The sequence below is a fragment of the Eurosta solidaginis genome, chromosome 1 (assembly GCF_040869045.1).
Source record: "Eurosta solidaginis isolate ZX-2024a chromosome 1, ASM4086904v1, whole genome shotgun sequence".
Classification (NCBI taxonomy): Eukaryota; Metazoa; Arthropoda; class Insecta; order Diptera; family Tephritidae; genus Eurosta; species Eurosta solidaginis.
In genome coordinates, this window is record NC_090319.1 from 6,831,913 (window position 1) to 6,859,905 (window position 27,993).

General features: G+C 36.5%; 1 protein-coding gene across 3 annotated transcripts in view; it reads right to left on the minus strand.

The window, feature by feature from the left end:
* Pak (serine/threonine-protein kinase PAK 3-like protein) overlaps positions 1-26,739 on the minus strand; it is a 77,325-nt gene extending 50,586 nt beyond the window's left edge. The window contains exons 1-2 of one of the 3 annotated variants that reach the window (XM_067778409.1): positions 25,910-26,733; positions 25,700-25,787 (exon numbers count right to left, since the gene is read on the minus strand). The gene's annotated coding sequence lies outside the window, so the exon portion shown is untranslated. Of the gene's footprint in view, positions 1-25,699; positions 25,788-25,909 lie in introns of all 3 variants that reach the window. The other 2 variants (XM_067778417.1, XM_067778400.1) reach the window with 2 other exon arrangements.
* Positions 26,740-27,993: the final 1,254 nt, after the last annotated feature.

Genomic DNA, 27,993 nt, shown 5'->3' on the forward strand with positions numbered 1-27,993 from the left:
CGACCCATCTTACGCCTTATCCTGGCATCTTCTTGTTGGTATAAGTCACCGTTGCAGCATCTGTGCTACAGCACAGTGACCAGTACCTTATGTTTTATACTGAAGATCAGTACTACAGTACATCGTATCAGAGGTTAGGTCAGTTTTAACACTGTTTAATAGTGTTTTTGTTGCGGATCCGCAATCGGTTGGTTTGCATATGTTGGCTTCTCTCAGTCTACGAATTCCATAGAAAGAAGCAGTCAAAACTTCGGGATAACGAAGCAGTTTCGCGATATGGAATCGCCCATGTTTGCGAGATTTCGGGATTTGACAAAAAATTGTGTAAAACCCAATTATGATGTGCGACAAAAATTGAGTAAATATACATCTCACCGGAATTGCGGGGGCATAAAAACATACATACGTACACACACTTTAACATGATTAAATAGAAAAGGATCTAAAAACTATTTTTTAGATATACATTAGGGCGGGTCGATTTAAAAATCGCTTATTGCTCTGTGAAAATCGTATTCTAGGGATCAAAATAAGAAACTTTGCCGAAGGAACCATACCTCTAAAACGAATTCTGATGCCCCCCCCCCCCCCTTTGGGTCGAACTTTTGGGTAGGGGCAATTTCAATTCTACCTGCTGTGTCTTGTGGTGGCTTAAAAAAAACAACACAAGCAATTTTACGATCTGCAATTGTGTCACAGTGATACCTTCATTTTTTAAAACGGTTGAATAAAAAACCCACACAACTATGTTTACGACGTTCAAATGCATAACAGTGATGCCATGGTTTTAAAAGGGGGTTGTAAAATCGCTAATTTCTCATAATTTTTTTTAATTTCTTTTCTATTACTAAGTTAAATTCATTTTTTCATTTACATATGTTCTGACTAAATAAATTTCTAAAGAGAAAAATAAACTCCAAAAAGAAAAAACATAGGCATTTCAAAGTGGGATTTTTCAAAATTTGCCTCTACGACCCAAAGGGGGGGGGGGGGCATCAGAATTCGTTTTAGAGGTATGGTTCCTTCGGCAAAGTTTCTTATTTTGATCCCTAGAATATGATTTTCACATAGCAATGGGCGATTTTTTTGCCTCCCCACAAATCGACCCGGCCTAATATACATACATACATAGATCACTAGCTGAAATCCATGCTTATGCAATAATACAAAGATAGCACTTTTCGAGTTCTGGCCGAAAGTTGACTTGCCTTGGGCTCTGTCTCTTCTATTCCTCTTGATGTACAACTTCTTCCTGCCGTTCCTCTTTCTGCCTCTCATTTTAATAGTTCTTCATATAATGGAATCTCTATACCAAATATTATATTCAAGGAAGAAATATAGTCGTTGGAAGAAGAAAGTTTTTCTAAGCGGGGTCGCCCTTCGGCAGTGATTTAGCAAGCACTCCGAATGTATTTCTGCAATGAAAAGCTAATTCAAATTAAATTCATCTGCCTTGCACATGCCGTTCGGTGTCGGCATAAAACAAGTAAGTCCCATCCCGCCAATTTGTAACAAAATTAAAAGGAGCATGACGCAAATTAGAAGAGAAGCTCGGCTTAAAATCTTTTCGGAGGTTAATGCGCCTTACATTTATTTTTATTTATTTAACCGCAAAGTTAGCGGAACTTTCACTCAACCGTCGATATGCTAGGCAATCCTTATTTGACAACTAGCAAACCCGGCAGACATAGTTCTGCCCAAAAACTGGCTTGTCTAAATTTAAATCTGGTTCTTATTTCCCTTCTTATAACTCTTCCCCATACTTGTCTTCCTTATCTTTCATTTCTCCATACCGTTCCTGCTCTTCTCCCATTTCCTCCATATTCCTCTCCACCTCACATCACTTTAGACTCCCGCTTGCGCCCGGAGTACATCTCAGAGCCTCCATTTGTAGAGTCCCCGGACACAGCAATATTAAAAGGATAGAATTGAGAGAGATGGATAAGAAAGGTTCCAAGGGATTCCGGAAGGACGATTCTTGACTTTCTTTGTTGATGTCCAGGGCTTTAAACAATATAACTATTTCGCAGTCTCGCAGAAGCAAGGAAGGTAGATATTTCACTCTTATTGAGCTCATATTGGCAAAGCAAATGGTGTGATAAAGATGAATTAGAAAGGATATAATTACTAATTTGCAGGGCGAAGTTAGAATATAGCACCACAAATCGTTTGTTTAGCGCGCGAGGCTTCGTCGACCCAAAGTTCCTCATGGACTGAGGGGTGGGGGCGAAATGGCCTAGAAGGTTAAATGTAGTCATATTAATCGTTCCCGAGAAGGTCGGCCTTTTACCTAAATGGTGCTTGTTACCGGAACGTACCGCATCTATATTCGGCATAGGAACATCAACATTGTTGGGATATTGCACTCAGCAGTCGATTTGCTGGCATAATAGGGCTCTTCATTAATTTTCAAATCAATCGTTAGCATCAATTCAAAATACATATTTCATTAAGGAGTAACTCCAGGACATATTAAGTATTTAAATAGGTATAGAAGAGCGTCAGTCTGGCGTCTAGTTTGATGACACTGTCGGCACAAATTCGCTGTCATCACAAAAATAAAAGCAGGAAAATTGATTGAAAAAAAACCCATGGAAAAGGAAGAGAAATGCTCTTATATCAGTAAAACAAGAGCAAGTAAATCAAAAACCATGGCGGCAAAAATTTCAATGGGATAGCAACAAAAGCAAAAAGATTAGTAAGTATGCAGCATGCTGTAATGGCACTATCTTCTAAACAGTTCCTATATTAGGGCATCCCTTTTTTGGTTGATTTCTCATTGATGAAAAAGAACCCTCATGCGAAATGGTGCATTTTAATACACTCGTGAAAGTATTGTTAAGGACACCCAAAATATAGCCTATACAAATTTCAGCTTTTTATTTTAATTTTTAGAGGTGCCTCAACATGACTAACGGAATAATTTACACCATGTTTTATTATTACGGAGCCCTGAACTATGTAGTGTTCAAGTTTGAGGTTTCTAGATCACCGGAAAGTAGTTTCAAAATTCATTAATATTCCAAATTAGTTCGAACTGTCTAAATATTGTAACGAATTTACTGAAATTCCTCTTATTTGCAACCTTCTGCTAACGTTCGTATCGCTAAACTGTTGAATAAAATAACTCCAATATTCAATAGTGCAAAATGGTCTTTATTAGACTACTTTGAAAATACTTCACAAAATCACTTATACTTCGCAACCAATAGCGTTCTTAAATCAAACTGATTGATTTACTCAGCTTTCGCTACTTGTATACTCTCTGTTGTCTCTTTCGCATACTTTCTAGTTTCTAGTTTCTTCTTCGAGAATTTACTACTTGTTTACCAGCTATAAACGTGCCAGCTATAAACGTGCCAGCTATAAACTACAGATGCACGTTTATAGCCTCTCATGTGCGCGTGTATATGTGAGTAATACTTCCACCGATGATTGCATACTTTTGTGAGTATCTCAGATATATGCATGTGTTTGTGCGTATCTCACCGCTGCTTGGATGTACATATGTGTAGACATAATGATTGATTTGTTTATGTACATACAAATGACTGCTTAGTATCGGCTTAGAGATGATAGTATCCCTTAGTGTTGCTAATATTCGTCACAATATATTCTTCTTGTTCTTGCAGCGATAAAGACAACTAACAAATGTTTTGGGTGTGTGTGTTATCGAAGTTGATGGTCGTTTGCCGGATTTGGATCCGATACGTTCCCTTTACATTTCGGGAGGGGCCATCCCGAAGCTTCAAAGCTTCCGCAACCCAATTGTCAACCTCACCTACGCAAGGGAAATCCTGTTACGAATATGAATATATTAGCCTGCTAAAAATGTGTACGACACATTCATATTTGTAACAATATTCGCTCACGTACATAGGTGAGGTTGAAATTGGTTTGCAGAAGTTTTGAAGCTACAAAGCTTTGTATTGCGCTTATCTACTCTTTGAATCTTTCGACCCGTTCGCCACTCAACAGCTTTTCATTTACCTCATGTTCATTATCGCCCACTTGTGTTTCAAATATCTAGAGGAGAGTTTGGTTTCCAAGACGCCACAAGTTTTGGGCAAAGTTTTAAAATATCACAATCCTTGCGCCACCTAGTGGTCTCTAACCCATCTGAAATTTACTTCAAACTTTCTAGATATCTTGATGTCACTCAGTTCAAGATCAATTTAGCATTCGTCGTATGATCAATTACAGACTAAGGCGAACGAAAATGATAAATAATACCATTGCTAGACGAAATCGTTTAGAGGCGAATCGTTCGTCTGAGCTATCGTTCGCAATACAGAATGAAGCTCTAAATACAAATAGAAGGTTGAATTTGATAGCAAATTTTTCGGAATATCACGATATGTGCTGAACCCAGGGGATTTTTTTACGCATTGCCTTATCATTGGGTAAGATTCCTAGATTAGTTCACATTTTTATATATCTGGAATTTTTTCGCACCATTCTGCATCGCCACCGGTATATATGAAATATGCATGTTCCAAATTTCAATTCTGTAGTTGAAAGGGAACGAAATTTACAAACGATTATCACGATCCATGCGCCATCCAGCGGAATTTTAATGTTAAGAAAAAAATTCAAAAAATTGTTAAAAAATACTAAAAATGTATACAGTGACGGATATAAGCCTAAATACACCCCCTACTTTCGTTGCTTAGAAAAGACAAAAACATTGCGGAAAAACGTGTTCATGCAGTTTCGTTTTAAACCTTTTACTAAACTTTGAAAAAGTCGTTCTACCAAAAATTCTAAGCGCAGTGGGCGTCCGAGTAAACTCGCTGAGACATCATCTTATGTTTGAAAGAAGTGGACAAAATCCAAAAGTTTCTGCTCCAAAATGAGTCGAAGATATAGCAAACTCATCAGGCAATTGCGCCCATCCAAGAACAGTCCAAACAGCTCCGAACAAGAACACCACATAAAAAACCGTTTATTTCTGAAAAAAAAGCCGCGGAATTCGCTTGGAGTTTGCGAAAGCACACAGGTAAAAGGGGATGGACTTTTGGAAAAAACTTTCCTTGACTAATGAGGCAAAGTTCAATATTTTCGGTAACGATGGATGAATGAAGTGTCGAGGAAGAAGAGAAAAATGCTGCACTCGATTCGAAGATTTTGGCACCAACTGTAAAGCCATGGTGGCGGCTGTTCCTGCATCTGGTAGAACTACATTTATTGAGGGCAATATGGATATAAGATATAAGTCCTTATTGGAACATATTTCCAAACCATCGGTGGAGCTGCACCAGGTTGGATCTTAGCAGGATTACGATCCAAAGTACACGACATATACATATGTATTGCTACTTTACTATGCTCCAAGACAATTAAATACACCACCACAAAGCCCAGACTTAAATATTATTGAGAATGTTCGGGAAATTTACGAACGGAAATCAAAGACCGCATCATTGAAGCTTGGAACATAATAACACCTGCAAAGTTACCAAATTTAGTAGCCTCAATGCCACGACGGCTTCTAGATGCTATTGATGCTAACGCTGAACCGACTAAATACAAAAAACAATATTATTTAGTGTTACGTGAACATGCTCATACTAAAGCTGGTTATTTGTGTACTGTATGTAGACTTTTGGGGGTGGCCGCGGTGGTGTTGTGGTAGCGTTCTGCGCCTAGAACTCCGATGATCCTGGGTTCGATTCCCAGGCAAAGACATTAGAGAAAAGTCTATCTAAGCGGGGTCGCCCCACGGCAATGATTTGGCAAATACTCCGCTGTATTTCTGCCATGAAAAGATTTTCAGTGAAAACTCACTGATTGTGCCATTTATATGAACGCCATTTTACCTATGTACATACATATGTACATAGAAGTACATTTGCATATTGCAGACACCACTCACAAGTGCGTGTAGCCACTGTTGTATATTCTGTCAGCCGCCATAATTTCAATTTCAATAATTTTGTTACAACACTGATAAAAATAAAATCCACTGATTTAAAATGGAAGTAAAATCCACTCAAACTAGATGTTGCCGCAATGCACATCAAATAAACAAATTTTATAAGACAAAAATAAAAATAATAAGAGAATGAAAATGTTGAGGTTGACAATAGTGTGCCGCCACAAAAGCAGCACCGACGGCCGGTTACAGGAGGAATGCGATAAGCAGGCGTGCTCACCAACATAACCTACAGAGCCAAACGACAACCGCGGGTTAGGGGGTTAGAAAATACCCGCGGTAGGTATGCCTGTTGTAAGAGGCGACTAAAATACCAAATACATTCACGGGGTTGTGTAGCGCAACCCTTTCAGGTTGCCAGCACTTCTCCAAACCCAATTGTCAACTTCACTTATCCGTGGCGATACCTGTTTCATTAACAGCAGAGGTTCTGCCGATCCCGAACTCTTCATAGATTCAGGGGGTGGGAGGGCGGTATGGCCTAGAAGGTCGCATGTGGTCATAACAAATCGTTCCCGAGATGGTCGGGCTTGGTACCGGAACGTACCGTATATGCATTCGGCAAAGGACCATCAACATCTATAACACTCCCCAAGGCATTCGGGGAGTGTCCTTATCACTACAACAACAACAACAGAGCACTACAACAGCTTCAAATAAAAAATCAAACATCTTTCATGGCGACCAAAAACAAACAAGCACCATAATCAAATAGAAACTGCCACATTTGTGGTATAAATGGTCATCGATGTGCACAGCGTGCCTAAAGGGACAATGTACCTACAACAGACAAAAACCATAATAAAATTCCATAATTTATGCGGCAGTTACCCACGAACGTACGTAGAAAAAACGTGTCAGCTGACACGACCTATCTTATGAGTGTGCAATGTAAACGAAAACTCACCGACGTGCAACGCCCGTACGTACGTTGCCCGGAACGTAGAAATCAAAACAATTTTGATTTTTTCCGTAAGAACGTGTCAGCTGATCGCTCTCTCACTAGACAGAGTTGCCTAGTAAACTTTTGTGCGCTAATTTTTGACCGTTTGCAATTTTATGCAAAAACGCCTAATTAAAGTTTGAAAAATTGTGGAAATAATTCGAAATAATTATGTAAAAGTGCTGATTATAAATATTAAATCTATTTATACTTATTTAATAGTATTCCGGCCTTTTACAATATCAAAAATTAAATTGGAAAAAGTTGATGTTTCCATAAGCATACATGCAAAATGGTCAATGGCAACAGTGCTTATCTGTAAACAATACACACACAAATATCTTATGTACATGTACACAGACGCACACATTGATTCCTACGGCTTGAGAGTTCGGTCAAACGTGCTTCGTACAACAAACGTCCTTACGTACGGCACACGTCGGTGGGTAACTGCCGCATTAATCAGTAATTCAGGATAGACATTTATGTACATTAGGGCGGGTCGATTTAAAAATCGCTCATTGCTCTGTGAAAATCGTATTCTAGGGATCAAAATAAGAAACTTTGCCGAAGGAACCATACCTCTAAAGCGAATTCTGGTGTCCCCCAATTTGGGTCGAACTTTTGGGTAGGGGCAAATTTTGAAAAATCCCACTTTGACCCATTTGGAGTGCTCCAATCGAGTCCAAATGTATGACCGACCCCCACTAACTTTGGAGGCCCGACCCACCGATGCCAGTGGCACACCTCCTGGAACCCCCCTGGGGGTTCACCATACAAACATTTCTTATTTTGATCCCTAGAATATGATTTTCACAGAGCAATGTGCGATTTTTTTGCCTCCCCACAAATCGCCCCGGCCTAATGTACATATATATTTATGCCTATCCAAAACTATTACTAACGAGGCAAATACATAATTTACTAAATATAAAAAGAGTCATACATATATACAATCAAAATGATGATTAATATTATTATAAATAAATACATGATAGGGTCAGAGTAAAGTGTCGCACTCAAATTATCAGCGTAAATTACTAAGTATGACTGTAAAACATATCCATAAAGTATAAAAAATACAAAATATTTCAGTGGGAAATATATGTATGTGCATTATGAGCCACCGGCAGCAGCAGCAACAACAAAAAAGTAAATATTTACAAATGAGTCGACAAACATATGCGCAGTATTGAACACAAAAAAAGCAGCAACAATTAAGGCCCAAACACATTCGACTTTTGCCTCGTTTTGGTGCTTCCGTTATGTCAACAGCTGACTTTGAACACACACGTCTTCATTGATGTGTTCCTAATCCACAGGCAACGCAATGGAAACGCCAAAGTAACGCACAAATAATTTAAAAACTAACGTTTTGCTGACGTTGTCAATTATTTTTTGAAATTTTTTGCTATCCGTTAAAAAGCTTCAAATTTCATCACCGTTCAATATAACTCGTAACATTATCTTGTATTCATTTTAAAAAGATGTTGTTTTTCAAAGTGACACCAGCGTCAAAACGACGCAAATGTCAAATGTGTTAGGGCCTTAAGAAACACATTTTATCAGCTATTTTCTTATTTTTAATTTTCGTTGGTTTTCGTCAAAATTCAAAAATCCGAAGTGCCTAAAAATCTCAATGAGTATTTCGAGATTTTTACTTAGAATTTTTAGAAACTTTTCGAAGACCGTTTCGGATTTTCTTGTATAAGAAAACAAAAGTTCTATTTTGTATGGAAACCAATTTTAAAAATGTTTTCGAAAACATTAATCAATTTTGTTCCATATTCACAATAATATGGTCACTTTGTATGAGGAAAATCTAAGTAAAATCCTAAAAAAAAATGTCGATACCTTTAAGAAGATTTCAAACATTTTTCGAGTTTTCGAAAAATTTCAGAAAATATATGTACACATATTTAGGATTGCTCAAGGCAAATCTATAAAAGGTGGTGGCAAAGCGAATTCAACCCGAATCGCCGTGCACAAGATATTAAATCAAAAGAAAATTAGCTTTGATTTCGATTAACTTACATCTTGATGTGCCAAGGCGCTGCTTGAAAATTATCAAGAAGAAGCAATCATTGATGGGATAACATCACCTGGTACTGAATTCGCTTTGGTATTGTTCGCGAATGTTTATGATTTTATAAAAATGTGTCTTCCAATAAAATTTCAAAATAAAAGTTGCGTATTAAAATTCCAGATTAGTTTTATCAAACGTTGTTATGCACATTTCAGACTTAAAAATACTAGTATGAAATTCTTACATTGTGTCGTATTAAATTCTTACATTGTGTCGTAGTGCTTTATCATTTCCCGCAAGTGTATAAAGATATAAACAACATATGAATGGGGGAAAGACTGGCTGAGTGTTGTTTGACTGCTAGTGCAGTGAAAATTGCCGATTAAAGTGTGGCAACAGCGCACCACAGCGGGGTAGTTAACACTAATATCATCTCTGACATGTGGACGCAGACAGCAAGTATGATTCATTATTATCAGTATGTTAGTGTATAGTGAAAGGCAGCAAAGCAAGCATGACACAAGGAAGCCCATTGAGCCGAACTTGCACAGATACGGACTTTAGCTAAGCGCGCGACCAAAGTTGGAGGGTAGTAAACGCATTGCCACTTGTTAAACAAGTATGTGGCAAAGCAAGAACACTGCTACTAGTCACTAATTGGTACATTAGGATATGGCAATTGTAGTAACACCAAACAATAGTAGACTTGTCTGCACTGATTAAAAGGTGTGAACATGCACCAGAGGGTATAACTTGACCGCAAATGCAAATTTTTTCATGCAGAGGAAACAGTTTTAATAACGACTCAACGTAATCAATGAGAGAAGCGCATTCTTCGAACCTGGATTAATATAGGTCGAAAGTGCTGATCGACTGAATGGTAAAAGCTATTCTGAAAATTCGAATTTTTCATACAAATTTTTAAATGCTCTCGTATGTTGTAACGCTTTTGTAAACGTTTTTGCGTTGGGTTTGCATAGTTTTAGTTACAAAGTTCATTTTAAATAAACGAAAATGAATACAAGAAGAATTTAATGGTACATTTTTAAAATAATTTTTACTGATATTTTCGTGTTTGCATATGTATTCCTACATAATACCATTTTCACACAGAAACTTAATCGAATCACAATTCCATTTAATGAAGTAATTAAGTTTCCCTTTTCATACAGGGCCTTTGGCTTCATTAAGCGAACATCTGTCAGCAGCCCCAAAAATATTTCGTTTTTACAAAAAATAGTTAAAATGTAAGGCAGCCGTTTCCTTCTTAACTATAAATACAATCTAAATAAAATGCATGCGGAACTATCCATAGATGTTGCACCTAACCAAATACACTATTTTCGAAGAAGCCATATTATCTTTTGCACCAAATGCAGCGAAAATTAAATTTTGAATTTTTTAGTGTTTTTTTATTTTTCGTAAATTATTGAAAATAATTGTAATTTGTAATTGTAATTGACAATAAAATTCGAAGCACCAAGCAAAGACAACTGGATTTTTCACTCGATTAGGCATTCAATAAAGCAATAATGAGACAACTAAGAATTTGTATTTTGCATGGAAGATTGAGTTCAATTAGGACTTTAATATAGAAAACCTGACTAATTATTTCATTAAGCCTCTGTGTGAAATTGGCATAATTTTGTGAGGCAAACAAAGGATATTGAAAAATATAAAACCTAAATTTTTAAAAGGATTACGAAACTTATACGAATAGGATAATATTCACAAATATTATCAATAAGCATGACAAAATTATACAAAATGACAAAATGTGTACATATACTTATATATGTTTGTATATAACAACACCTTCGAGCAAAAGAATAGAAACAAAAATTAATTGCAAATTTTACAAATTTTTAAAGAATTATCAAGCTCTATAGAATTCACCTGGTTGTATAGTTCCTGAAGATGACTTCAGAATGTAGTCGAAATATAAAAAATAACAAAAATTGACAAATATGTAAATGCTTTGTATAAAATAATTTTGTGTTTTCATTACATACATTTGGTTTGGCCTAGAGCTCAATGATTCTTTGAAGATTTTATAAATTGTTTTGTTTCATTTTTATTTTCTTTCACTTAAAAAAAAGATTGAAAAAGTTCGAAAACTCGATCTATTTAGAAAAATATTTATCTGCTTAACCCTTTCCCTACGACTTTTGCAGGTGATTTGCTCAAACTTTATTATCGTCTTTTTGGATACTCATTGGCTCTTTATAATCGTAGAAACTTGATAAAGCTTGCAATTTATGTAGATAGGGGTATTATAAGGTGTGACATATGTGTCCCAGCAGTCTTTGAGAATGGTACATATTTGTCCCAACAAGGTACAAACTACACAACAAACAAACTAAATCAAACTAAACAAAAAATTTGGCAAACACTCCGAGTGTAGTTCAGCTTTGAAAAGGTCGTCAGTGAAAATTTATTTGCCTTGCAGTTGCCGTCGGGAGTCGTAGGTCACATCCTCAATGTAGGAAAAATTGAAAGGACCACGATGCAAATTTGAAGAGAAGCTCGGTCTAAATCTTCTCGGAGCCAAATCGCACCAAGTATTTTTTTTTTATGTTAAATTAAATTTTTTTATTGATTTTCTACCTATTCGACGATCTTCCAGACCGACGGGACGGTTTATATATAAAGGTACCTATATTATTTTCCTGTGAAACTTAGAATATATCGTAAGATTAATTCACAAAGGCCCTAACCAACAGAGTTTTGCCTTAGAAAAATCACCATCTCTTAGACATATACACGATATTTTATGAAAATTACGCGTAAATTGTATACAATATCAGCGGCTGCTCACAAATAAGTCATCAAATTAAAACGCGATTGAAACTGTGTGGAATACGGCTACCGATAAATTGTAAATATTGCTCACAGCTTTTGAATGGTACTTTTTCTTTCAGTTTCCATGAAAATTGCAAGCTTGAGGGTCAAGTGAACATGCTGTGGGATACCGGTCTTCCTGCAGTGGCGAAAAGGTTAACATTCTAAATAAAATGTTTGCAAAAATTTTCATTAAAAGTTTTACATCTGCCTGTTTTAGAATTCATTGCAGATTTTTTTCTTAATTAAAGTAATTAATATAAACAATTAAGGAAGGCTACGTTCGGGTGTAACCGAACATTACATACTCAGCTGAGAGCTTTTGGAGACAAAATAAAGGAAAATAACCATGTAGGAAAATGAACCTAGGGTAGCCCTGGAATGTGTTTGTATGACATGTGTATCAAATGGAAGGTATTGAATATTAATTTAAGAGGGAGTGGGCCATTGTTCTACAGGTGGATGCCATTTAGGGATATCGCCATAAAGGTGGACCAGGGGTGACTCTAGAATTTGTTTGTACGATATGGTATCAAATGAAAGGTGTTAATGAGGGTTTTAAAAGCGAGTGACCCTTAGTTGCATATGTGAAGGCGTTTTCGAGATATCAACCAAAATGTGGACCAGGGTGACCCATAACATCATCTGTCGGGTACCGCTAATTTATTTATATATGTATTACCACTAACAGTATTCCTGCCATGATTCCAAGGGCCTCTTATTTCGCCCTGCAGAACTTTTTCATTTTCATTTTTTATTTAATAATTTGGGAAAAATTTAAACAACGTGACATCAGGACGGACAAGGCGACAGCTGTTTCGATTATACCTTGTAAATCTCTTCAAAGCCTTTTCTCCCGGGAGTGGGAGTCGAACTCGCACTCCTACGATAGTTGAAATGGTTATAAACGCATTCAGCTACGTCATGCCTGTTGTAAAGTTTTTCCCAATTGCCTTCTTTTTGCATATTTTAATCTTTTACACATTGCATACTTCGTATGCAATTATGTGTTAAAGCTATGCTTGGTACGGCGGTTTTCAAAGAAACTTTGGTTTTTGTTGCTGTTTTCGTTCTATTTATAGAACTACAACGATTAACCAATTTTGTCTGATTGTATGATTTTAATAATCGGGGATTGCCCATATTGCTTTTTTAAATGTATGAAAACATTTATTTGAAGCAATTTTTTAATTTTATAATTTATTTAATAATTTGGGAAAAATTTAAACAACGTGACATCAGGACGGACAAGGCGACAGCTGTTTCGATTATACCTTGTAAATCTCTTCAAAGCCTTTTCTCCCGGGAATGGGAGTCGAACTCGCACTCCTACGATAGTTGAAATGGTTATAAACGCATTCAGCTACGTCATGCCTGTTGTAAAGTTTTTCCCAATTGCCTTCTTTTTGCATATTTTAATCTTTTACACATTGCATACTTCGTATGCAATTATGTGTTAAAGCTATGCTTGGTACGGCGGTTTTCAAAGAAACTTTGGTTTTTGTTGCTGTTTTCGTTCTATTTATAGAACTACAACGATTAACCAATTTTGTCTGTTTGTATGATTTTAATAATCGGGGATTGCCCATTTTGCTTTTTTAAATGTATGAAAACATTTATTTGAAGCAATTTTTTAATTTTATAATTTATTTAATAATTTGGGAAAAATTTAAACAACGTGACATCAGGACGGACAAGGCGACAGCTGTTTCGATTATACCTTGTAAATCTCTTCAAAGCCTTTTCTCCCGGGAGTGGGAATCAAACTCGCACTCCTACGATAGTTGAAATGGTTATAAACGCATTCAGCTACGTCATTTTTTTCATTTTCTTCTACTTAATATGGTAGGTGTCACACACATTTTACAAATTTGTTTCCAAAGTTATTTATGGACCTCTACGCGTTGACGATGGCGAGTACCGAAGGAGATTTAATGATGAGCTGTACGAGCTATACGCAGACATCAGCATAGTCCAGCAAATTAAAACGCAGCGGCTGCGCTGGCTAGGCCATGTTATGCGAATGAATGATGATGCTCCGGCCAAGAAAGTGTTTCTATCGGAACCCGCCTATGGAAGCAGAGGTAGAGGGCGGCCCCCACTCCGTTGGAAGGACCAGGTGGAAAACGATTTAAACTCCCTTAGTGTGACCAATTGGCGCCGGTTGGCGGAGCGAAGGAGCGACTGGCGCGCCTTGTTGGACGGCCATAACCGTTTAGACGGTTAAGCGCCAATTAAGTAAGTAAGTATATTTTGCGTCAAAAAACCAATCCAATCACCATGTTTCATTCTTTTTTTCGTATTTGGTATAGAATTATGGCATTTTTCTAATTTTTCGAAATTTTCGATATCGAAAAAGTGGGAGTGGTCCATTTTTAATACCAAGATAAAGTGAGTTCAGATAAGTACGTGAACTAAGTTTATCGATTTTTTCTCAACTTATCGTGTTAACGGCCAAGAGGAAGGACAGACTGTCAACTGTGTATAAAAACTGGGCGTGGCTTCAACCGATTTCGCCCATTTTCACAGAAAATAGTTACCGGCATAGAAGCTATGCCCCTACCAAATTTCACAAGGATTGGTAAATGTTTGTTCGAATTATGGCATTAAAAGTATTCTAGACAAATTAAATGAAAATGGGGGCAGCCACGCCCATTTTAAAATTTTCTTTTATTTTGTATTTTGTTGCACGATATCATTACTGGAGTTGAATGTTGACATAATTTACTTATATACTGTAAAGATATTAAATTTTTTGTTAAAATTTGACTTTAAAAAGTTTTTTTTTTTAAGTGAGCGTGTTCGTCATCCGATTTTGCTAGTTTCTATTTAGCACACATATAGTATTAGGAGTAATACTATTTTCACACACACGGCTTATTGAATAATAAAGGCAATTTTCTACATTAAGACGCTTATTGAGCTCAATCTTCCCTACAAAATTCGAATCTATTATTATTTCATTAGTAGCTAATCGAATGCCTAATGAAGTCAAAAGCACAATGCAACTCTGTTGGCAGCGTGTCGCTTCCGTTTCCGCTTCTTAGTTTTCAAAGCAAATGTCATTGTATGCACGGCGGAACGATACAAGGTGGCCGCATCGAAGCTAAGCATCCTGGCTAAACATCCTGATTATAACCTTTTTTATTTGATTTGATACATCAACTACCGGCGCAGTACGATTTTGACATTTGTCCATCGAATTTACAAGTACATGGAATTTTTTTGTTTGTAGGTATGTCACCATGCTCCCACCTTGTATCGTTCCGCCATGACTGTCTGTCTCATCCTTCATACTAATCGAGCAGCTACTTCTGTGTGAAAGCAAAAAATTTACGATTTCATTAGCAGGTGAAATGAGATCATTAAGTTTCTGTGTGAAAACAGTATAACGTTCCTGCCAAATTTCATCATGATATCTTCAACGACTGCCAAATTACAGCTTGCAAAACTTTTAAATTACCTTCTCTTAAAAGTGGGCGGTGCCACGCCCATTGTCCAAAATTTTACTAATTTTATATTCTGTGTCATAAAGACAACCCATCTACCGAGTTTCATCGCTTTAACCGTCTTTGGTAATGAATTATCGCACTTTTTCGGTTTTTCGAAATTTTCGATATCGAAAAAGTGGGCGTGGTTATAGTCCGATTTGGTTCATTTTAAATAGCGATCTGAGATGAGTGCCCAGGAACTTACATACCAAATTTCATTAAGATACGTCAAAATTTACTCAAGTTATCGTGTTTACGGACGGACGGACGGACGGACATGGCTAAATGAATTTCTTTTTTCGCCCAGTTTATATCTATCTCGATTTATGCCGTTACGGGGTACCATTATGCGAACAAAATTAATATACTCTGTGAGCTCTTCTGAGTATAAAAATATGCTGCTATTTTTCTACACGCGGCTAAACATCCTGGCTTAACTCTTGCTGCGGTATAAATATTAATGTTTCTTTTGCATGCATCATGCAGATAGGCGCTTTCTCGCTAACCAACCTGCTTATGAAATTTGCACACGTCCATAGAATTCGCAAGAGACATAAACATTTGAAGAAATAGATAACATGGCTGCAGCACACATAGCAAAGATGAGACCAAGTCACCAGCGTCAGTTTATAGAAAACAAAAGAGCCAAGAAAGCAAACACTTGCGAAATGAATGAGCGATAGCGTTGCACTTGTGCGCTATACTATGTGGATACATATGTACATACATACGTACAAACAAGTACTTGCTGCACCAAGTAATACCGCAGCCATTGGCAAGAACGTAGAATTATCCAAGTATAAGCTGGAACAAGTGAATGTGGAACAAAAGGTAGACACAGATAAACCTGTCCATGTGCATTCATACATTAGACTAGGCCAAAAACATAATTCTCAAAAGACCGCCCTAATGTTGAGAGGGTCTCAAAAATTAAAATTTTTTGTAATGCTTTTTAATTCAGCCGAAACATTTTTTATACTCAGCGTGCTTTGCACACAGAGTATATTAACTTTGATTGGATAACGATTGGTTGTACAGGTATAAAGGAATCGAGATAGATATAGACTTCCATATATCAAAATCATCAGTATCGAAAAAAAATTTTATTGAGCCATGTCCGTTCATCCGTCTGTCCATTAACACGATAACTTGAGTAAATATTGAGATATCTTCACCAAATTTGGTAAACGAGCTTATCTGGACCCAGAATAGATTGGTATTTTGGAAAACATAAAAAACCTGATAACTTAGTAAATAATACACTTAGAATGTTGAAATTTGACGTGTGAACTGATATTGAGACTCTTGATAAAAATTTGAAGAAAAAAATTTTAAATGGGCGTGGCATTGCCAACTTGTGATAAAATCAATTTTACAAATATTATTAATCAAAAATCAAAAATCCTTACACCTATCGTAACAAAATTCGGCAGAGAGGTTGCCTTCACCTTAAGGAATGCTTTGAAGAAAAATTAACGAAATCGGTTAAGGACCACGCCCACTTTAATATAAAAAATTTTTAAAAGGGTCGTGGACGAATAAAATAAGCTATATCTTTGCAAAAAAAGAGCTTTATATCAATGGTATTTCATTTCCCAAGTGGATTTATAACAATAAATAGGAAAAACTTCAAATTTTAAAAAATTGGGTGGCCCCGCCCCCTCTATGACTAAGCAATTTTCTATGTTTCGGGAGCTATAACTCGAAGAAAAATTAACGGATCGTACTAAAATTGGGTACACATATTTTCCTTATAGTAGAAAATATTTCTAGTAAAAATAGACGGGATCGGTTAAAGACCATGGCAACTTAGATATAAAACAAACTTAGCAAAAAAAAAGTTTTGTATTTGTATTTATTAGGCAATTTATCCCAGCACAACAATTTGGCAGAATTTATTTTATAGTGCTAGTCGGTAAAAGGCATAAAATAGGAACAATTTAATCTTGAAACTTAAAGCTAATGACTATGGCTAAGAAAAGGTTACAATAAATAATATACTTAATAAATAGTAAATAAATAAAATAAACGAATGATAGAGTACATTTGCTTAGAAGAAATCAGTATTTTAATTGTCTGGGTTATTATAGAAACTTGTTAATTCTTTATTGAAGAGCAGAGCATTGCTTATAAGCCTAAGTCTAGAAGGGAGCGAGTTCCAAAGACGTATGGAAGTAATGAATCAATTATATTTCACTTATCAAGTTTTATTGTAAGAGGAAATGGGGAGACATTTTTTTTTTAAACGGGCGGTGCCACATGTTATGTAGAAAAGTAATTTATCTGAAATGAAATGTACAATTGAAGATCACGCTGAGTATATAATGTTTGGTTACACCCGAACTTAGACACCTTTACTTGTTTTTTTTTTTTTAATTTTATCTTCTTTATTTTACATCCAATTTTAAAGATTTAAGTATATGTATGACAGTTTTTGCTCCTTAGAAAAGCTACATTCCCTTCTTATGCCCTTTGCGGATCCGACATCGTTTTCACGTAGTTTTGTCTGCTAAACGAATTGTTACCCCTTAGATTATACTTCTTGTTTCCCCAAAATAGGAATAAAGCGACGAAACATTCATTTAAACCTTACTTTTTTTATTAAAATGGATTTTCAGAGATATTGTTGCGAAAGATTTCTAAAATGTTGTCAGGATTCTCAAAATAATATGCATAATTTCGATAAAGAAAGATCTGATTTTTGTTTTGTATGTAGAGTGAAGCACTCTAATGTACTGAAGATATACTCCGCCGATTAATGCCGCCGCCACAGCCGCCGATTTTTGTCGCTTTTCGTCCGCCGCTTTCGGATTTTGCATCACCGATTTCACCAAATTATTAAAACATCAAAAGAAAAGTTATATAATGAATTTAAACACTCACGTCGCATAATTTTTCAGAAAATTAATAAAGAACAATGATTTCAAATAAAATAACCCAAGTGAAACATGTTTTCAATTCTTCCCCCTTAATATAGCAAGGTATCCAAAAAAAGGTGCCGATTTTTTTTCAAAAATTCTATATCCCGGCGAAATACGCATTTGGAGTATGGTTGTACCCCTGTAAAAAATTTAGTAACTTTTTCTTAAAAAGGCTTCTCAGACACAATTGTAATACAGTTACTCCACACAAGGGCTGCAAACGTTCAGGTGTTCGCCCGGAGCTCCATGGGATTTAAATACCCCTTTGAAATGATTCCACATACTTAAGTTGAAGATATACGTATGAGAGGGGTTTGAAAAATTACTTGGGCCTATATTCAAACCTTTTGTTTCTTTGCGAAACTATAAAATAGCGTCTGAAATTTTAATTCTGATTTTCACACTGGATCATTACCAAAGTCCAAGTCTCCCCGTTTGGCATTTCTTTAAGTTGGCGGCATATCCCCAACTTGTCCATTGGAGTGAATCATCATTATTATAGCATATCCAAATAAATAAAAATACAGGGCGCAATAATCTCCGAAGAGAATTAGGCCGAGCTTCAATTTAAATTTGCGTCGTGCTCCTTTTGATATTTCCAGCAAATTGAAGGACCTACAAAGTTTAACTGGCCCTGAAAATTGGTAGACTTTCACTTTAAAATATTGTTTGACTGAAACCAACTTTTCGAACACAAACGTCGGCAAATTTCAAAAAATTTTATCCAGCGCTCAATATGGTATGAAGTACAATGCCCACTTGCAAATTAAGGTACGCAATGACATCCAGCTTATGATTTCGAGGGCGGCATCCTTGGTTCAAAGTGTTTCCTTAGTTTCAATGTATTTCTCTGTTGATTCGAATAGTCTCTTGTGTAGCTCAGCCGCATGGAGCGACAAAAACGTCCGCCAGAAAGCTTTTAAAAAAGTGACAAGTAGCAGCCGTAAGTCGCCTTTAGTCGTAAACAGCATATAGCCACAAATACGATTTAAAGAAATCGTGTCGACAACGAGTATAAGGAATTAGCCCAGAACAGCTCCTTTGGTGAAACCACGCTTTGCCCGAGACATACAGACAAAAGTGTGACCATTTTAAGTATTTGTACTTTTTTTTGACGGACGTAGCAGTATCACTCTCTATGACCGGGGTTAGGTTCGAAGCCTTCCTGTAGTATGTGAATGCAGAACAGTCCCTTCACAAGCAGCTACTCCCTGGATGAAATTTTCTGAACGATCCCCGTGAAATTGAGCCTCGTTTCATTGAAATATCAGCAGTTGGCACTGGCCAAAAACCCGGATCACTCAAGTATATAGAACCCGTTTCCGTGGGAGGTCCGAAATGGCCAAAAGTCCGATTTCCCTGAATACATATAAGCACGCCCTTTCCTAAATATTACTTTTTTAAAAAGAAAATCAAGTTATTTATAGTAATTACGTCGGCGTCGTCGGTGTGCTATGAATTCTACACAGCTAATAAAACAATCGGCGTAAACCTTTAAAATTTACATTCACAAACCGAAGGAATATGAAATAAAAAGATCAAGAATATCATCATGCTTGGTTGGTTGCTTGGATATTCGACTTCTTTAACTGGTTGGTTGACTGTCTGTGGATGTTTCGGTTGCTTAGCTGGCTGACTGTCTGTCTGACTGAATGGTGGCAGTACCGCATATGCAGATATTAATGTAGTTGCAACGAAAGGTGCAACATACTAGAATTAATACAAATTTACACATACCTCGTATGCATGTATGTATGTATGTATGTTAGACTGGATCGATTTATTAACCGATATCGCGCCATTGATTTTTCGATAGGATTTGGACTCAGGAAAAAAAGTTCCACTACGCATACCCAAAAAAATAATTTTGGAGCCTGTGAAATTTCATTTTTTTACTTTTTTTCGACTTTGATTTTTAATTTAATTTTATTGTAAAATTTTCATTCAATAAAATTTTTTTTCTTTTCAAAAAGTTTTTATCGACAACGTTTTTAGCGGAAATTTTCGGGTTGGACAGGGTATACATATGAAAATTTGTTTAGTGGGTAATGAAAAAACCTTAAAAATCAAAGGCGAAAAAAAGTCAAAAAAATGAATTTCGCAGGCTCCAAAATTATTTTTTTGGGTATACGTAGTGGATCTTTTTTCCTGAGCCCAAATCCTATCGAAAAATCGATGGCGCGATATCAGTTAACTTTCGTCCATACCAATCGACCCACCCTAATGTATGTACACATGTATACTGCGGTTCCGCTATTGAGACCACTACTAAATATTATTATCTGCATGTAGTAATGAGGTAGACGAACACTATTGGGGCCAATGGCTGGTAGTTAGATACCTTTAGCATTGCCCCCACACCTCTTCATTTGCATTTTTCATAATGAGCGCCCATTTACATAAAGGGCTTGCTAGGGCAGATATTGCATAGTACATACACGAAAACAGCATTGAACCATTTTGGTGAGTTTAAAAAGAAGCGAATGAATTATCTACTGGACACTATGAAAAAACCTGTTCGAGAAACGTTTTTGAAAAAAAGAAATAATTGGAGAAGTTCATGAATATTTCGAATCAATCAATTTGAAGTCTCACTATAGTCGCATTGACATTCAAATTTTTACTTCTGAAAGTTGTGTCATCTTTAAAATTACAAAAAAAAAAAAACAACACCGTGAGTGTTGAGGGACATTTAATTTGTACCTCGTTAGACTAAAATTGATGGCACTACAAATATGCATAGGTACTCGAAAAGTTTTTGAAAATACAAAGTTTAAAATCCGAATATAATAAAAAAAAAAAAAACATTTTCAAACACTAGTCGAATTTTTAATTTCTTCAGATTTGTAAAACCATTCCTGGTCTTTATTGGTTTTCATAGTTTTCGTGATACAATTCATTTAAGTTTCTGTCCCAGTTTTATTTCCGGTTTTGGATTCGATACCGATTACGTGAGGTCTAGTTTAGACTACGGTTTCGACGCTAGTTTCGGTGCCGATTTTAGTTCCGTTATCGCTCCGCTTTCAGTTTCAGTTATGGATCCAGTTTCGATTGCGGTTTCTTACTTTTCCTTTTACTTCTTCTTTTTTTTTACTGTTCCTTTTTTATTTTATATTCTTCCCTCTCACGTCCTTTCATTTGTTCCCATTTTTGTCCTTTCCTTTCCTTTTTTCTCTTTTCAGAGCGAGTTTAAACTCCAGTTAAAGTTGACTAGAGTTTAAGGGCCAATTAATGGTGACATATCCATAACCAGATAAAACAGCTGATCGAACCAACCTTATGGAAATCAATGAATCGATTAATGTGCCATACCATAACGCTAAAGCCATCACCATATCATAGCCAACCAATTGGATTTTGGTTTTTCGCCATATCCATAACCTAAAAATCTTTGAGTTGGAGAATTTATTAACTTTTTGTAGATTTTATTTATTGTTTTGGATACGTTTTGACTAAGAGGCTTATTTTTTGTGGTGTGTGTTTGTAATTTTTTGCGTTTTCTTGACTTTTATGTAATTTTAACGATTTTTAGGTTAAGGCGCCAATAACTGACGCCAATTTGATATGGATAAGTAAAAATATGGTTTTGTCTATGGCGTTAGGGTTAACGAAGTTTATTTGGCCCTTTAACCCTGCCAATCCGCTTAAGCTGCGATAAGCAGCAAAATATTATGTCATCGAACAAAGTAGCAAGGTTAAACTCTATTCAAATTTAACTGGAGTTTAAACTCGCACTGAAAACTCGGGCATTATTGACCTCTTTTCTCTTCTCGTCATTCGCTTTTCCTTTTCCTTGCGGTTTTGACTTTTGTTTATATTATATTATTCTTTTCTTTCATTTTGTTTTACTGATTTCGTTTTTCCCCTTAACTGATTACGGTTACAACAACTCAACCTTACATTAATATAGTGGATCCCGCCTTACCACGAGCAAGGATGTTGTCACTAAAATAATATGAATTCCTAAAAAAAGTTTGAAGACTTTCAATAAACCGCTTGCCCTGCACCAAAGTCGACATAACATTTTGGTGCGCTCACTTACTTATAGAAACATGAATGAATGTATGTACATACCTACTTGAAGGCGGAAACGTTTTCATTTCTACTTTTTATTCAAATGTTTATTTAAAAAAAATTTACACACTCCTTTCGCCACTGCAACAATAACAAACACGTACAAAGGTAATATGTAAAAGAAATTGTTTGTTTCGTTGTTTGCAAAATGCTGACGACAACATTGTTAGTTTACTGTTTTTGTTGTTATTACCAACGCATGGTAGTGAGTGTGTTGAGATGCTTTAGGTGCCGCCGGAACCTTACAACGGAAATGTGAAACCCGCAAAAGGAAAACTAATAACAACAACCACAAAATAATAAAACACAAACATGCCAACAACTAGTACTTGTAAGTTTTTAAATATTAACAATAGACAAACGTTACTACAGCAACAACAAAAGTAGTTGTGGCATATTTACATAAGTGAGTGTGACAAAGCCAACGTAGCGCAACCTCTTAGTACATACTTATGAATGTACATATATATTATGAATAATAGAGTGCTTAAGTATATATCGAAACAAAATTGGATGCGCCATTCGTAACCAGACACGTTATTTGATAACATTTTATTCGTTTATATCTCACGATAAGAAAAACGTTAGCCAAAAACGAGAGTTATTACGCTAAACAAGAGCCCAGTGTCCAGTGTTTCGTGTCCGACTGCCACGATGATTCTCATTTTAATTTTGAAATCGATTAAGCCACCCCAGTTTTGATTTTGGTGCTATTTGTAGCATCAGCAGAGGATTTAGCTCGATTTAGCTTCATTGTTGTTGTTGTAGCTATAAGGACACTCCCCGAATGCCTTGGGGGAGTGTAATCGATGTTGTTGTAGTTGCAGCGATAAGGTCCTTGGCAGGATGCAGATCCGGTACGTTCCGGTACCAATGCCGACCATCTCGGGAACGCTATGACCACATGCAGCCTTCTCCGCCCTCCCACCCCCTAGATCCATAAGGAGTTCGGGGTCGCCAGAGCCTCGGTTATTAATGAAACAGGATTCGCCGCGGATATGTTGACAATCGGGTTGGAGAAGCTATATATTGCGCTGACAACATCTTGAGGATTGCGCTACACAACCACTTGAATCCATTTGGTATTTTAGTCACCTCTTACGACAGGCATACATATTTAGCGCGAGTATATTCTAACCCCCTACCCCGCTGGTGGTATTTAGCCTCATTCGCTTTCCATTTTATTTTAGTCCAGGCTTCAGTTCCGTTATCGTTTGCAATTTCGGTATCGATTCATCTTTCAGTCTGGTTTGGTGTATATTTCTCACCCTTCCTTTCATCACCCTACTTTGTTTTGTATTTTCTTCCTTTCCATTTCCTCTCGTCTCCATTTTCCATTATCCAAATTTTGATCGTAATTATTCCTCTCATTCATATTTCTTTATTTCAGTCTATGGCATTTAAAGCCCTTACAGATTAGATAACAATGTTCATCTTTTTTATAGTGGCATTTCCTTTCCCTCTTCTACCCCTTTATTTATTTTTTTTAGTTTATTTCCATTACAGCAAGTCTGATTGCGCTAATATCAACTCAACCATATACATTGTTCAAGCAGCCAGTCTAATTCATACCATATACTTACACACACCCACATGAAACACGGTTACTTATCAAACTGAATACTTAACTAAGGGCCTAGAATATCCAAGTGGATAAATGGCTGAACGTGTAAACAACTACGGATACAATACTTTTGAGTTTCCCAAATTAGTTTTTTAGGCGATAGCTCATCAAAGCTTGGGTGACGTTGGGCGGAAGAGCAGGTATGGTTTTACAAATCTGATAAAGCTACTTATTCATATGTAAATACGATATTGGGTCATTGGTAGCCTCATTTATAAATAGACGCCAATGCCACACGATATGTTATAATGAGTAGTTTTAGATATAACGTATCCGACAGGTGGTCGATATTTACTCAGTACTTTAACAGCAGAATCGAATCAAACGGCATGTTTATGTCTAAGTACGACTTAAGTTGCGTTCGTGCAATGCTTAGTAAACTTCGACTCAATCTAATAGTGATGTAGGCGGTTTACTTTGAAGCATGGCTGATATCATAGATGTGTTTCGCAAATAAAACAGCTTCATCATAAGTATTATACGAGTTCTTTCTTTTTCGAAGCCCTTAGCACAGTAAGCCTCGGTAATACATGCAAACCTTAGTATGAACACTTGTTGAAGGGATTCAAGGGGTCGATAGCCGCAATTATCAGCCTCCACTTGCGTGGATTTCGAAATATACTGTCGAAAGCTTTGAGTTAGCGTCGACTTTAATTTAAATAAATAAATAGTACAATCCCCGCCAAAATAGCCTGTCAAGTCCTCTGGCTTGAATCAAGTGTTGATTTTTAAAATATGCCATTTATTTTATATCAGCCGAGGAAATCGCCTTGCAGGCAACACGCCTGACTTTCGAAAGGATCTCCAAGTATCATGATGTTTCGGGTACAACAACAATATCATTTTCCAATTTTTAAAGTGATGATGCATGTTTATCTTGCGCACAGATTATTGCCTGATTGGAAGTGGCTCTTGATATTTCTAAAAATTGCAGGATGTTACCTTACCCCTGTCCCTACTTTTTTTAACTCTCTCACAAGGGTGCGCCTGTCTGTCTGCTATTATACTATGTCTAGCGGGGTCAACTTAAGCAGCGCCCAAGGGTTTGTGTAGCGCACCCCTTTCACATATGCGTGACGAACCCTGTTTATTTAGCTGGCGAGGCTCCTCCTCACGAAAGGAGGAGGTACGACAACATAAGAGGTTCAACGTGGTCATATCAAATCGCTACAGAGATGGTCGGGCTGGTACCTTAATGGTGCTATTTTGAGGAACGGACCGGCAAAGGACATAAACATTAATAAAACATCCTCCAAAGCTTCGGAGTCATCGCGACAGGAAGAACAAGACGAAAAAGATAAGTACCACTAAAGAATTGTAACTAAAATCCATTTAGCGGAACTACGAAGCACATTAGCTATTTTGGGCGACCGCGATGGTGTGGTGGTAGCGTGCTCCGCTTACCACACAAAAGGTCCTGGCTTAGAGGGCCATCACATCAACTTCAAAATTTACAAAACATTTTGAAAGAGCAGAGAAGCTCGGCTGCAATCTTCTGGGAAATAAAACGCGCAAGGACTTATATTTTAGTTGGGGTTTTTAGAAGGTTTAGAAGATATTCGTTGCACATGATAGTTTAAACGAGGTTTTGTCAAGTGGGGACACATGACATGCTGTACACACATACCTCACATATGCCGCCGGTGATTCTGGGCAATGAAAAGAGATATAGCCAACGTTGATGGTGTGCTGCAGGTGTATATCGCAAACCAATTTAATTTGATTTGTGAAACCAATGTGAATAAAAAAAACTTCATGATCCGACACTGTTATGTTAATTTGCTTGGACTACGTCAAAGGATTCTGATGACAATTTTACACACTTCTACAACAACAACATTTACCTCATATGTACTTAATTGAGTATTTGAGTGGAAAAATCAATTTGAGTTCATTGTCTTGCATGTTGGCAACACGTACTTTTGTTGTGATCTATAAAAAGTCAAATGTATATTGGATCAGCAACTTATGCATATTTTTAATATGATTTATTGTGCTACGAGACATTTTCATATATATACATACATATTTACTAAGTACAAATATCCACTCACCAATATGGATTTGTTCACGGGCCCAATAAAACACTTGACTACAGGTTTGTGTGGGTGGAAAATTTCAGCATGGCGTTCACATTAATGTTGGGAGCAGCATTTTGTTTTAGTTTTCGTAAAACCACGAAAACAATATTCCATGAGCGTTTTGAAAGCACCGAATTTTTGAATTGAGCATATGTAAATGTCGGACATAAAATTTTTTTGCTCCAAAGCAGCTGGTGGCCAATAGCTCCCTCAAGTCAAGTGTAGACATGCAATTTTCGTTACCCACTTTGCGACTTCTTTATCTCACACACACACTTATATTTTAACACATTCCAATTTTTGCATATTTGACCATTTCCTTTTTTAAGAATTATAAATGATTTTGCTGCATTTAATCTTTATTGAAGCATAAATTGTGTTCACTTGCTTGCGGTTGTTTGATTCTTTTCAATTTTTCTTGTTTTAACTTCTTTATCCACGATTATTTCTTCAGCTCTGCACTTTTGTACACATCCATACATATGTATATATAATTTTGGCCGAATGAGAGGGGCCAAAAAGTATAGTCGAAAGAGTTGGAAAGATAAAATGTAAAAAATGAAAAATCTCACTGACTTGAGGATGAGGAATTTCACTATGGTAAATGGCGGCGGTTCTGTGGAATTCGCGAAACCCAATATTTTTAAAACAAATAATTGCACAATGATTATTCTGCTTGTGTGTACTAATTAGAATAAAATAAAAATTACAAGTTTAGAGTATACACTCGCAAAAGCAGTTCATCAACGAAACTTATCCATTGATTCGAGCGAACAAACACACAATGGAAGTGGAAAGATTCGTCGTCGCCTGGATGGCGGCGCAAAATTTTTCGCAAGGTTGCACCAAAGTAGTCGCAGATGAAGCAGTGGAAAAATGTATTTCTTTTTATAAGTTTACACAGCAATCGAATTTAAAAAATTATTGGAAAAAGAAGTATTTTAATAAGTTGTTATACCTAATTTTCTGTTTTTTAAATCTGTCTGACGCCACTTATCGAACAATTGTACGGCAAAAAAAAAAAATAGAGCTGCAACCCTTTCCAATTTTTCATCAAATTATTTGACATTTTGTTTTACTTTGAAATTCATGCCGATTGTCAAAAATCCAGTGAGGCGTAGTTACTCCGTTCGCACCCATAGCTTTAGATTGTACAGCTAGAAAGAGATGGCCTACTGTGCTTTTTAATGCAGGGTTGCATGAGTTACAGCTATCACAGTGGCGTTCAAACTTCAATTGCTGAAGCTGTCGGATCGATAATTTGGTAACCCAATTAACGTTTTTTAACTTTTTAATTAAAGAGACAATAGCTATGTTTTTTTTACATCTATAGACGTTTACGCTTAAACTTTATATGGACTGCTAAGCGTCAAACTTTAAATACACCTCTGAAATTGCTGCGCAAAAAATTAATACTACTATAGCCGGAGTCATTGGTGCCGTATGTCGTATCGCTGTATCCGTATCCCTAACGTAATCAGCTGTTTATCGTTACGACGGTAAACCAAAACCCAATTGGTTGCCTACGATACGGTTACGACCTTAGCGGCACCAATAATCGATTGCATTGATTCTCATAAGGTTGATCGAATCAGCTGTTATAAGGTTACCGATACGGTTACAGATAAAGCACCAATGTCTCCAGCGTATACGCGTGTAAAAAAAACGGCTATTGACATTACTTTATTTCATACCCGATCGATATTTAGTAACCAAATTAAAGGGCCAATTAATGGTGACTTATAACCATAAAACCATAACCAGATAAAACAGTTGATCGAACCTACCTTATGGAAATCAATGTAATCGATTAATAGTGCTATACCATAACGATAACGCCATAACCATACCATAGCCAACCAATTGGTTTTTGGTTTCTCGCCATATCCATAACCTAAAAATATTTGAGTTGGTGAATTTAATAACTTTTTGTACATTTTATTCACTGTTTTAGATACGTTATAACTAAGAGACTTATTTTTTGTGCAATATGTTTGTAATTTTTTGCATTTTCTTCATTTTTATGAAATTTTCACGATTTTTAGGTTAAGGCACCA